The sequence below is a fragment of the Peromyscus californicus genome, unplaced genomic scaffold (assembly GCF_007827085.1).
Source record: "Peromyscus californicus insignis strain IS unplaced genomic scaffold, ASM782708v3 Scaffold_8__1_contigs__length_139910024, whole genome shotgun sequence".
NCBI lineage: Eukaryota > Metazoa > Chordata > Mammalia > Rodentia > Cricetidae > Peromyscus > Peromyscus californicus.
In genome coordinates this window covers 71,730,304-71,740,516 of record NW_026294606.1, presented here as the reverse complement: position 1 = coordinate 71,740,516, position 10,213 = coordinate 71,730,304, and positions in this window count along the sequence as shown.

The window sequence follows — 10,213 nt, the reverse complement described above, 5'->3', positions numbered from 1 at the left end:
GCTAATGAAGTGTCCTAATTTTATTTTTTCAGTTCCCTGTTGCATTTTGAGGAACAAAAATCTCTTAAATCTTAAGGGTCCCATTGCTTAGTTTCAGTCTTTAAACAAGTCAAACTCTTAAATTGCTACATCTTCCATTTTTGGTAGGTGCTTTACTATGTATTTCCTACTTTAAAATTGTTAAGAGCTCAATAATCTGCTTATGGGATGCTACACAGTTTGAAAAGTTAAGTAGACAGAGTATTTTAAACTAGAAAGTCTGTGTATGTCATGAACAATGCCCATGAATAGAATTTATTGCCCTAATGAAACACATTATAGGATGCCTATTTCATATCTGAAGTTATATGTATTAAAAAAGAAGTTATATCTTTTTTCTAGTATTTTTTCCAAGTCATTAAAGTTTAATGAAGAAATGTAACCTAATGATCATATTATACCCATAAGTGGAATTGTTGGTAATTTAAATATAAAATATAGTGAAGAGATAACTGTAATTAAAAAGAAAGCTACTCTATATTTTCTGACCCATTTTCAATTTATTAACTTTAAAACAAAATGCTTCTCTAATTACATAGTTAAATGAATGTTCCAAGATCACATATAGGTCTCTAGACTATTGGTTAAGTGAAGAACTACTCAAAATGTTATCAAACTAAGATTATTGTTCTTAAAGTACCAGCTGCATGTACAGGTATATCATGTACTTGCCAAATAAAACTATGCATTTGACTGGAATGAAATATTAACTGAAAAACTGTTTCAATAAAGTGTGAAAGTCTTTGCCTCCTTTTGGAAAAGGCTAATTATACAATTTCAAAATCATTATCCACTTATTTATGAAAATGAGCCTGAAAACCCAAAAGTATAAAACCAGTTTTTGAATCTTGTTCCGTTTCTCTTTACAAATCTCCTCTGAGAATCCAGAAAAATCCCAATACTGTGGGGCTGTATGCTACTCACGCCTAAAAGCTTTGCTAATTTCAGCACGCGTCTGCTTTCCAGTTCCTAGCTGAATTTTAAAGGTAATGTTCTCTATATTCTAACCAGAGCCTGACGTCCACATTTTTAGAAACCTGTTGAGGTCTCTGAAGTGTACAGCTGTTCCTCTACTGAGCCTAGCACACAACAGCATCACTGTGTGTCCGACACTCTGCTCTTGAGAGAATGTGCCTGTCTTCCAGAGTATCAAGTCTAGTAAGAGAAATTAATTCCTTCTTCATAAGATACAATCTCTATTAATTCAGCATGTGTACGCCTAACACTAATTTCAGGTCTAAAATCACTCCAAATACTGTGTCTTAAGAGCAAAGACAGAGAGAGTTTGGGTAAAGTAGGGAATGGTAAACTATCTGAAACATGGAAATAAGGAAAAACTTCTTATTGTTAACAGACCATTGTCTGTTTTATAGAGACATGAAATCTCTTTAATTCAAACATGTTAGCATTTTTCAAAGGCATTCAATTGGTAATTAAATGGCATTTGTCAACTTGTGAGACATCAATAATCCTTTTTGCCAACATCAAGTGTAAAAATCACTGAAGTAGCTTCACATTTCCATGCTTCAATTAAAGATAGAAGTACTGTGTGCGCCAGAGCCAAATTGGTGGACTCAAATGTTATCTATAATGAAGAAAGCAAACATAGACTATCTGAATTACGGTACGACCCTGATTGAAGGATAAGCATCAGGATCTTGTGTTTAGGTCTGAACTGAGCAGTCAATTGTGTCAGCAAATTTGCCAGCAGAGCAAAAAAGAGATGTGGACACTTCCCTATGAATCGGAAGACTGACATTTCTATGCAAGTGTTGTGGTTGTGTCTTATTGTGTCAAATTTGCCTTTGTTTCTCAAATCTTTTACAGTCGGCCTCATAAGTCTTAAGGGTCTGGTGCTTTTCAGGCCAGTACCACGTCAAGGCGACAGTGACTAACTAGTCCGACCGACCTAGATACAGCTAGACATGGCTTCCCTGAAGTGTCTCAGTGGATGCAGAGCTTCAAGGCATCTGGTCCACTCCCAAAGAAAGCTATGATCAGGGTGATGATTTCATTTCCCCCCACCACACCCCCAAAACACCAAGGAGCACAGTGATGATTACTTAAAAAAAAAAAACTACGTTTTAAAAGTAGAAGTCAAACAGTGTAATATGTCTCATGCTGTAACATGCAGAGCAAAATCAAATTATTGCTGCGTCGTGTACGCATGTATGCATCTTCTTACACAAGCTTTCTTAATTAAAAGTTGCTCCAAAGCCAGCATGAATACAAAGAAAAGTGAGCACTCTGCGTTTGAGATTATCCACCGCCATCTCAAGAAACCCTGTATCTCACAAATTTTATTGTTGTTTAATTTTTACTTTTCTTAGAAATCATGTGGGGTTTTGCTCTCCCGTGCTTAAAAATTCCTATTATTATTACTGTACAAAACACAAGAGACAATGCTGGAAGGTGCTTCGCTGGAGACGACCCCGGCATCAAGGACCGAGCACACGCATCGCTCAAATGCAGGTCCCCAAGGTACAGACCCGAGGGCGGGGTGGCACCGGTGGATTACCCTATGCCACCGGGTCCCCAGAGCGAGGGGCCTGCCCGCGACAGGCCACTGCGTGCGACGCTGGGTCGAGGGCAAGGCCCCGGCCTCCTTTTACTTTATCACTCGCCCCTAGTTCTCCAGCTCCCAGGAGCATCCTCAGGACCTCAGGCCCAGGAGAGAGCAGCGGGGTGGGGACCAGGGAGACAAGCCTGAGGCCACCGGGACGCGCGGGCAGCAGGGCGGTGAGCGCGCGGGGGCCCCGGGAGGGGAGGGCGCGCGCCAGCCGAGTGCGGAAGCGCCTGGCCGCGCAGCCGGCCTCGCCCTGCGGCCTCCGCTCCCGGCTCCCCCACTCTGCCCTCCGGCCGCGCTCAGGCCTCGGAGCCGGAGGGGCTGAGCTAAGCCAGGCCTCGCTGGCCTTCGGCTGGGCTTCCGCGGCGCGGCCTCCCACGCAGGCCGCGAAGGGTCTCGGCAGGAGTCACCACTCCAACTCCCCGCGGCGCGCCTGCGGAGAGCGCGGCCACGACGCGGGCCAGGCCTCCGCCGACCCGGCCCGGAACCGAGCGGCCAGGCCGCAGCCAAGAAACGGCCCCGCGGCGGCTAGGCTGGGCTGGCCCGGCCCGTCTCCTCCCCGGACGCTCCCGAGCTGCGGGGAAAGTGGGGAAGGGCTCCGGAACCAGGGCCAGGGCTGTGTGAGAACCTTGCACGGTCCCCGGCAGCTAGCTCCTGCAGACCCCAGGCGCACAGCGGGACCCAGAGGCGGGGACAGGACACACTAGCTTATTTAAGGGGAAGGCGGAGGAGAGGGGTGGCTGAGCAGCTGCACCTCACTGCGCATGTGCGAGGTTCCCCAAAAAAAAAAAAAAAAAAAAAAATTTTTAACTTTTGCGGTTCTGAATAGTCTCAAGCCAAAATGTCTTGGACCGAGATTATTTCAGAAACTAGTTGGCCGTGTGCGCTGACTCCTGAAAGTCACTGCAAAAGAACAGAAAAGGTTTGCGAGGTTTCTGAAACCTTTGAAGTAAAAAATAGCGTCACTTGTTTATCAACGCTGCAGGTCCGTTCCTCTAAGAGAAATGGTCAGAGAGGTCAGTGATCCCCGCTGAAATGTAGAGTGAATTCAAGGACTCCATAGCACTACATATCATTCCTACAGAGGACATGCTCGCGCTATTATTAATTGTTGTTTTGGAAGTATTGTGAATATTCTAAATTGAATTATTTAAATTTACTTCTCGCTATTAACCCATATTTCATTTTGTACCGATGAGCAACGTTCTTATACAAATAACACAAAAGATAGTTCACATGAAGGAAATATGATTGCCTTTCCCATTGATGAGAAAAATGTAGTCTTAACTGCAAAGGAATGCTTTCTGTTCTGGGAGCCTTGTTCTCCTGGTAAAACAATATGGAATTGCTTATCTTTTTTTTTTTACAAAGCAAGGATAAAGTTCTTGAAAGTTTCCAAATAATTTCAGCATTTAAATGGACATATCCCAAAGAGAAACAGCTGATGAAATCTTGGTAATACCAAGATGTGTGAACCCAAAGTGGAGAGACTTCTTGTAACACAACAGGATAGAAAGCATTGGGTTTTGTTTTTGTTTTTGTTTTTGAAATGTGGCGCTCCTCCGGTGAAATGTTGCACATTTAGGCAGAAGCTCCAGAAGAGTGCCAAGTAACCGGCACCCTGTATCTTTCTGGGAAAGGGTATCCCCAGAACCCATTGCAGACCAAGATAACAGTAAAATTGGGTTGCTCTAGTGTCCACCTTTAAGTTAAAAAAGACTACATGTACTATGTTAAAGTTCATGAAAATGCATTTTCCTAAGCCTAAATTAAAGGTTGCTCAAATTATCCAGTGTAAGGTTACTTTGTTGTAATGGGTTTCCTAAAAATGTGTTCTCCAAAGGGATGGAGGCATGTTAATAAATGAACTCTTTGATCAGAATGATCATTTGGTAAAACTAAGCAGGTTTCATTGAATCTGGTAGCCTCTTTCTCCTCAGAAAAAAATGAGTTTGAAGAAAACCCAAGTGAAAATACTTTAAGAAAATTGTCATGAGGCGTATATAGAAACAGCTGGTAAACACATTTTCTCAAGCTTGCCCCAAATGAGTTCTTCAGTTTCACTAGGGAACAAACTGTAATGAATCATGTTCAAAGCAAAAGTCACTCCCATGAGCTAATTACTGATAACACTAATTTGTCTGGTTCCTGAACAGTTAAAAGTGTACCTCTGTACCTTATCTTTGTGATCCATCCCTGGACATTTGGGAAGTGTACTTGCTGAACACAGGAGTTTTGTTTTAAAAAGCTGGAAAGAAGTCAAAATTTGAATGGCAAGAGTCTATAGAAATGTAACTGCTCCAGTTTTTGTTTTTTTTTGAGAATCGTTTGTACGTGCATTATGGAAATGGCATGGTTTGTCAGACGTCATTGCTTGGTCTTTGAGTCCTCATACAAGTTCTACAGCCTTAAGAGTGTAGCCTCCAGAGCAACAGTGTTCCATGTTTCAGTATAAATAACAATAAAATCTATCATTATTCAAGTCAAAAGCAAGAATTTACAGGAATATGAATGCTCTTTGGTCTTCCCCTTCAGTTCACTGAAAGTCCCAGTTGTAATGAAAAAGGGAGATAATCTCTTGAAGTTGGCCCAAAGCAAGTTGTTGGAACTTTCCTTTTTGGAAAGAAGGTAGAAAAGAGCTTTTCACTACAGCCTTGCCTTCATGGTTTTAAGGGGATGGTGGGAGTGGTTGGTAAAATACAGGGTTAGGTTGCCTCTAGGAACCAAGGAGGCTATGTTTCTTTTTTGAAGTAAACTATCTTAATGAACTTGACATTTTGTAAGGCTTGAATGTGAACTACTTTTAATAACATTTCCATGAGTCATTTTAATATATTTTACCATCGTAGATGATAAAGACATTGTAAGCATTTATTAGTGTAATTTAACATTTATTGCATAGGCATTTCAAAGTGCTCTGTCTTAGCAGATCTACAATATCCCTCCTAGTCCTTTGAGCATTCTCATAAACTGTAGACATTTTGGTGAGTGTCCTATCTACGTTAGTTGAAAGTATGAAAAGCAATTTTAAAATCCTATCCATGGCCACTTAAGCAAAATTTCAGACATTTTGGATGAGAAAGGAACAATATTACAAATTCTTATGTACAGGGTATTTTAGAATCCAGAAATATCTGTCAGATGTTTTAAAACACAACCCACCACATTTGAAATATAATTAAGTTAAAATATGTGTAGATGAGGGTGTCTGGTTAATGCCACTAACTGGGAAAGATGCTGAACTTTTCATTGAGTCCATTAAACATAGTTAAGATTGTGCTCTAATACTAAGTTTTTGTTTTCTACTAAGGGTAGTGGATTTCCTCTGCAAATCCGACAAATGTCTGTTGAGTTGTAAAAAGGATTCCGGAGCATACAAAGGTAAATAAGACAGGTGCTTGTCCCGGAGGAACTCTGAACTTAGAAATGCCAGCTCATTTGCGACTTAGGTAAAATTTCAATCCACAAAAACCACTCAGCTAAATGTAACAGATACTTAAGGCCAGAGCAAGTATTAAGATCCAAAGAAATTTGGCAATGTAGATTATATAATAGTAGTTAAGTAAAACACTTTGCAAGATACTTTAAAGACCTTCCCTCAGTAATACCTATGTGAAACACTTAAGATTTTGTTTTCTAAATTTAGCGTCCTAAAAACATAGCCCCCACTCACACCCACCCCGCACACACACACACGGGGGGGGGGGGCGACACTTCTTGTCAGTCACTTTATGCAACTCCTCAGTCTACACTGACTAAAGCTGCTGTGGGTCATCAAATGAAATCGGGTGGAGGTGAGGGGCTCTATGCACTTAACAAATAACAGGAACCAAGACCCTGCCTGCAGTGTTGGAGTCAACGTGGCAGGTGATTAAATATTCGTGGTGCACAAAGAAGGAAAACCAGAGGTGTGTTTATGCGTGTGGGAAAGCCACCCCTCACCAAGAGCAAACACAGTGAGCACGGCTTTGTGTCCCTGTTGCTAGAAAGGTAGTGACCATCTTGGTGTCGCTTTCTTTGACACCATCCTTGTTCCAATCAACTGGCCCTTGAAGAGGGATTTTGACTTAAGTCAGAGAAGAGGGCACCCACGGTTGTGCTAAGGAAACCGCCCGCATCTCGAAGGTGTGGGTTCCGCTCTGCGCAGCAGCGTCGCCGAGAGCTGTCCCTATTGTCTGCCGTGGGGGCAGGGCGAAGCCCCGCACGGGGGCTTTGGAGCCCAGCCGAGGATCCTGCGGGATGAGGTCGCGGGTGGGGGAGAGAGCTGTCACCGAAGGCCACCCCCAGATTCTAATGCTCCGCCCCGAGGCGTCCGAGGAGGCGGCGGTCCCCGCGGCTGCGGCGACGGTCCGGGCTGCGAATCGCCGTCGTGTGGTTGCTACTGGCAACCGAGCCTCCGCCGAGCGCGCAGCCCGCAGCCGCGGGAGGAAGGGAAGCGGCTATGGCGCGCCGGGTGCTCGGCCCTGGCCGCCCACGGGACGGTCGCCCCCCCCCGCCAGCCCCCCCCCCGAGGCCCTCCGCACCCCCGGACTGCAGCTGGGCTCGGCGACCAGCCGGAGGCCTCCGCGCTCGGCCGCGGCGCTGCCCTGCCTGCGAGCGAGCGTCGAAATCCTGGCGCCCTCCGTGAAAGCAACATGGCAGCCCGGCCTCGAAGCCCCGCGGCCTCTGAAGGGCAGCGGATCGCGGGCTCGGCCGAGCGCCCGCCCCGGGGTGGCCGCGCCTTCAGTGGGTGGCCGCCCGCGCCCCGCCAGGCCCCGGGTGGCGGCGCGCGAGTCGCCCTTTGTTCTCCACTCGGTGGCCGACTCTCGCTGGAGGGTGGGTAGGGGGTCCGCGTGGCGACCCCGAGACGCCGCCACGGGGGTGGGGTGGGGGGGATCGGCTGCTGCACGCAGGGCTGGGGCCCCGATCGCGTCACCACCCCCCCTCTCCCCCGGGCCGACACTCGTCGGGTGGCCTCTGTCCCCGCAGGCCTGGGTTCCCACGTCCCCTTCTCACACCTCGGAGGTGTGAGGCGGGAGACCCGGGAGGGGAAGTGGCAGGGACGGGGACGTAAGATCTTCCGGACCCGGCAGAGGACAGCAGGGCTCCCCTGGCTGCCGCACCAGCCCCTGGGTACAGAGGGGCCGAGGGAAGGTCCCCCGGGCCAGGCAGGGCGCTGCACTGGCCCCGGAGGAGGAAAAGCCGGGCGCGGGGAACTGCATTCGCCGAACTGGAGCGGGGTGTGCCTGGCGTTGGTCGGACCAGAGCCACGTGCGCCGGCCAGTCGTGACGCTCCACGCGGCGTGCTGCAGAAACCCCGAAAGCCGCCAAGTCACCAAATGGCGGTCCCTGCAGCCGGCCGCCCCGACGGGGGATTGGCCCGCCCGCGTCGCCCGTGGCAAGCCGCTTTCACTTCTCTGCGGTTCCGAGAGGCGCTTGCGCCGCCGTCCCGTCCCCCACCCCCCCCGGGCTCCCCGGCCCCACGACCCATTGCGGGCAGCGGGGTCCCCTCGGGGACCCTTTGTCCCGGAGCCTGCGCTGCCCTCCCATCCCGGCGCCCACCCGGGAGAGTGGCGCGCTCACAGGCAGCCGCCTGGCCGCCTCCCTCCCCGTCACCCGCGGGGACCTCGGGGGGACTTCGCGTTTGTTTGCAGCTCGGCCTCAGACTTCACAAACCCCACAGACTCCGAGCTCCGAGGACACCTCGGCGGCGGCGTCGGTGAGGGAGAAAGGGCTGAAGCGAGCCGAGGGGAAGGGGACGAAGAGGCGGTTGTCACGCCACCCCGGGTGGAAGACCCGGCCCACGCGGGACGCCGGCGGCCGGCGCCTCAGCCTCGCGCCTCGGCGGCCGCGCGCGCGCGCGCACACACGGGTCCCGGGGAGTGGACGGCGCCTGAGAAGGAGCCCTGCCCCGAGGCCGCAGCCCCCGCAGCGGCCGCCTCTCGGCCCCCGGGGCTCCGGTTCGGCCAGCCCGCCGGCCCGCCGGGGCGAGCGGCCGCCGGCGCCCGGTGGGGCCTGACCAGCTCACTTTCAAATTTGGCGGGAGCGGCGTCCGCGGGGCTGAGGGCGGCGCGAGGCGAGCGGCGCACGCGCAAGATGGCCTCCCGCTGCCCCCGCGGCCTGTGCTGGCGCGGGGGAGAGGCGCGGCGGCGCGGCCGGGACCTGTCTGGGGGAGCCCGGGGTGCGGCTCCAAGACGGAACCGAGGGCAGGGGCGGAGCGGGGACGCTTTCTCTCCAGCCTGCTCCTGACGGGGAAGGCGGCTCGGCCGGCCGTCCACGCGAGGTCGTTACCTCGGGCGTCCCGCTCCTGCCCACCCCGCGCTGGCTGGAAGCTTTGGTTTTTTTTGAACAGGTGCGACACTCCGGACAATCACCCTGGTCCCCGGCTTTATTGTCTGCAACTCTTTGCCTAGGCTGGACTACCTTCCTTGGTTTCCGGGGCGTTTGGACGGGAAGACTCTCAACCTCTGGATCTGCAGCACTCTTGAACGTTGCTCGCCCCCCCGGTTTTCGACGCAGCGTTTCTTTCTTATCCTGGTCCACAGCTTTCTAAGTCACATTGCTCCTCTCAGCCTGGGCTCGAGCTGATGTGGGACAGACTTGGAGATCTTCCAACCTGCCTGAACCTTGAAATCACGTCCATTTTGAAGTCAGGGTTTTCCGACAGCCCCAAATTAATGCCAAGCAGGGATATTTTTATTGACGTGCAGGACCAAGAGAACACCAGCTTTTTTTTTTTTTTTTAAGTTCTTCTGATAATCTCTGGAAGTAGTATTTTTATGGCGAGGGTCAGAGAAAAGGTAATTTAATTCAAGTTTTTATTGAGTGCTTTACTATTTATTCAGAGGGCTAAATGAGATTTCAGGATGAGTTTTCCACTTGAACGTTTTCAGAAAACCTATAAGATCCCTGGAATGATAAATGACTTCTGATGTCGTCGTCTTGGTGAAGGCAGTTATAGTGAAGTTCTTCGTGTGACAAAGACCTCCAGAAATTACACACTAAGAAAAAGAAACTGATGCAAATAAAGGAAATCCGTTTCAGGAACCAAAAGAAAAAAAAACGTTTTAAAAATTAACTGCGGAAACAGGAAACACTAGACTGTGTAAACATTTTTTCTGAGACTTTCATAATCAAAGCTGGGTGATCTTGAGATTTGCAGGGCGATTCTCTGGTTCAAGGACTTCGCGGGACTGTTTCTCAAGTCATGTTTACTGGAGGCTGGAATGTGTGATAACTTGTTTCCCTTCCTTACATAGAACCTGATCCTGTGGTCCCATTTGAGTTCAGGGGATATTTTTCGGAGGAGGGCTGTTATTGGTTCACGAGTCGGATTTTTTTTTTTAAAGCTAGTTTTGGAAATAACCACCTGTTGTACTGTTCATTTTATATAGGAAGAGACTTCCTTAAGAGGTACATGCGTATCTAACTCAAGAGCTTTTAATTAGAGCCGGCGGTCCGTGTTCCATTTCATTAGGTGTCTTAAAGGGATATGCAATTTTTGAGAAGGGTTTTGTGTGGTGTTAGAAGATGCACAGATCTAAATGATGGAAAGCCAAGTTATTTTAAATGCAATTAAGAGCTTTTTGTTTGCTTCAATCTCTCGTGAAAGCACCATCAGAACTTCTG